Source organism: Petaurus breviceps, unplaced genomic scaffold (genome assembly GCF_028583685.1).
Source record: "Petaurus breviceps papuanus isolate PSGF00001 unplaced genomic scaffold, PetGlider_PUasm1.0 77, whole genome shotgun sequence".
NCBI lineage: Eukaryota > Metazoa > Chordata > Mammalia > Diprotodontia > Petauridae > Petaurus > Petaurus breviceps.
Window position 1 is genome coordinate 14,572,129 of NW_027186492.1, and position 3,527 is coordinate 14,575,655.

The window sequence follows — 3,527 nt, forward strand, 5'->3', positions numbered from 1 at the left end:
AGTCTCTTCATTAATTCATTCTGTCTGCAGAACAGTCCCAGGACCCCTGAAAACATTAGCAAAACCCTCTTCCAGGATTTCTGTAAACATACAACAAGAAAATCCTTATTCAGGGCTTCTGAACCAACAGCAAGGTTCCAAGAATTCTGCAACAACAGCACTGTCCTTCACCAGTGGACAGTATTCATTCTCTGTCTGCAGAACAGTCTCAGTAGCTCTGAACCAACAGCAAGGTTCCCAGACTTCTGCAACAACAGGACTGTCTTTCACCAGTGGACAAATCTGGCAAAACAACATCAAAACAGACAGACAAAGTACCACCATAACAGCCATGTCTCCTCAGTCCTTGGCAGCTCTGGGTGGCAGGTCTCAAAAGTCCTGGGCAATTCAAAGTGGCCCTCAGCAATCCTCTCAGTCTCTCTCTGCCTCCAAGACTCTGCTTCCAAAAAGTTCTTCTGCCTCTCTCTTGTGTCTCTCCAAATCTATGTCACCAGCTCCTCCCAGTTCAGCCCTCTCTTTTCACTTCAACAAGTCCATCCCACAAGTGGGATTAACAAGCTCTGGGTTTTGACACAATCAAACAAAAAACCAAGCCAATACAGGGGAATCTTTGAATTCCATTACTATTACATTGAGTTAAAGACTTACTGATTATCTTTTGTTTAAAACTATGTGGCCACTTTGGTGAATACTATGTGTTTACTTTAGTGATATGTTGTTATGTTATAACACTATGAATGCTGTACTTTGGTTTCTGTGAATGCTTTCCTTTAATTTTCTTCTAAATAAATAGAGTTCACTATACTATATGACCAGAATATTAGAGATATTCACAGCAGCAGTCCTCTGGAAAGCTGCTTGTGCTTGGCTTTAAACCTCCTAAGTTTCAGTTCTTTTACCATAAGAAGAGCTTATACACACACACATACATACATATACATACATACATATATACACACACACAAACACATATGTATATCCATATATCTTAGTGTTTTTTAAAAATCTCTTTGGGATGAAGGTCTAATAGTGGTATTGCTAGATATATATAATTTAGTCTCTTCTTGGGCACAGTTCCAAATTACTTTCCTAAACTAGCCCTATAGTAATTAATAGCAAGTGAGGCACAAAACAGAGAGAAATATGTTTGACAAAGGTATTCACTACTATCATGGAGGGGATCCAACATGGACTTCAAAATCAAAGACAGATTTCACTATAAGTAGAGAAGTGTTCCAGTTGTATAACAGTCTGCTTTTTGGACCAAGCTCCAAATCGTTGCTGAATCTCATCAATCCAGTCCAGTCCAAATAAAATAAAATAAAAACATTTATTATGTGTCTCCAGACATTTTGCCAAACATTGGAGATACAATTAATAGAAAGAAAGACAGTTCATGCCTTTAGAGAGCTTATAATCTAAAGGGAAGACACACAAAAATGAAGCAGGAAAAAAGAAGCAGGAGGAGAGAGACACCAGGGGGTACATGGTATGGGGGGACATCTTGTTCTGTGGAGTTGAAACTAGGCAGAGGGCTGATATTGCCACCACTAGGGCTGCTGCCACTGCCATAGGTACCTGTAAGCCCAATGGACTCCTTCTGCTCCCCACCCCAGAAGTTGGATGTAAGTTTGCACATAAAAACCCATATTTTCTCTACTCCAGCACTTCAGAGATATTGAGAGGGAACCTGAATACCTCCACCCAGAGAATTATATCCTTCCTCCTTAATGGGGTTCTCTGGGAAACATGTGGGTTATCTATGATGGCTGTGGTATTGCATGTGCTGTCATCACCTAGCTGTGGTTGTATAGGCAGATTTTGTGTTCCCCTTTGTCATGCTGACTCCATCCAAAAAACTGTATTTAGGAATACCATTAAATATTCTTGATTTCCTGCCTCTGGCTTCCCATTTCCAGCTTTTGCTATTGGATCCAGGTACAGTACCCAAAGGAAATGCCACCAAAAACAGAAACATCAAAAGTTTACAGTTGAAACCAGAGTGAGTGGTATACAGGCCTCCAAAGTGCTATAGCACCAAACCTGACAGTGCCCATCACTGCAGTGTAAGAGATCCATTGAAATATGGATCACTACTGTCCCTGGGTTAATAACCTTATGGGAGAGAGTAACCAGAAGTATTTCCTTCAGTTTACAGTGTATATAGCACTCATTTGCCTGCATGCCCTCAAGGCGGGGGGATTTCATTTCCTGTAGATTGTATAGAATTCTGCACTTTTGCTCCTCCCTCCATAGTCACTCACCTTATCCTGCTGTGCTTGGAAGCCCATCTTTTTCTCATCTTCACATTAGTAATGCTTGGGACCCAGGTACACACTCCATCCATACTGAGGAAACAGGCATTGAGAGGCTCAAAAAGGAATGAAAACAACTTTGGGAGGCAGTTTCTCACTGAACAGGTTTAACCCTTTTATGGGCTTGGATAACAAGACAGACATGGTTCTTGCAACATCAGAATCAGGGATGGTATCAGGAGTCACAGAAAGGTGCTCAGAAGAGTTTGGTGGGTTTGAGGAAGTATAAATAGGCTCATCCAAATGGAACCTGGATGTTGAAAGAACCTGCAGCCCACTTTGTGAAAATGTGGATAGCATTTTATTTTTTCCAATTACATGTAAAGAAAATCTTCAACATTCATTTCTTATAAAATTTTGAGTTTCAAATTTTCCCCTTACCTTCCTCCTCTCTCCCCTACCCAAGATGGCAGGCAATCTCATACAGGTTATACATGGGCAAACATGTAAAACATATTTCTAGGGATACCATTTTTAAAAGAAAGCCAAAAGCAAGAGAAAGGAAAAAAGTCAACATTTTGCACTTAGACTTTAGCTTAAGGGCTTTTCCTTAGGTTTTCCTTAAAAACCTCCTGTATGGAAAATAAAATATTCCTTTTTAACTCATTTCTTCTCCTCTTCTTTCTCTTGAGAGGAGAAAGATACAATCTTTCTCTGAACATCTCTGATAATGTGGCCTAGCAGTTATAATGTGGCATTCCCCTGTAGTGCTGTACACTGAGCTTTCTTTTTGCTATCGTTCTCAGTTTATCATCAGCAAAGTGGATCTTGGAAGCTAACTCTTTTTATCTTTGTTTCTCCTGGAAAACCTGTCCTTCTGAAGCAGATTTGGGGCCCTGGTTCCAGACCCTTGGAAGCTGAACTCACAAGGACCAGGGGAAATCCCAGTAGGAGGCAATGAAGAAGGCAGAAGTGGGCAGAAGGAATTAGGAGGGTGAGGGAAGAAGGAGGGAATTGTATAGTCAGGTTCAAAGGCTGATTGAAGGGCCTTGACTTTCAGGATTTGCGGACCTCAGTCACATCCCTGACTTCTGGATGTTGGCATTAAGACTGGTTGGTCTAGAACAGATGAAAGTTAAGAGATAAAAGCACTTCTCCAAATGTGAAAGCATTTTGGAGAAAATTTCCTATTTTAAGGGAAAGAAAAGACAAGGCAGGTCAAGATAGTTTCCTGTCTTGTGTTTTTATGTACAACTGCCTGACTTCCTCTTA

At 40.7% G+C, this 3,527-nt stretch overlaps 1 pseudogene; it reads left to right on the top strand.

Annotated features, from left to right (window-relative positions):
• The first annotated feature begins 1,653 nt into the window (after positions 1 to 1,653).
• Positions 1,654 to 2,544, top strand: LOC138175271 (palmitoyltransferase ZDHHC3 pseudogene; annotated as a pseudogene).
• The last annotated feature ends 983 nt before the right edge of the window (positions 2,545 to 3,527 follow it).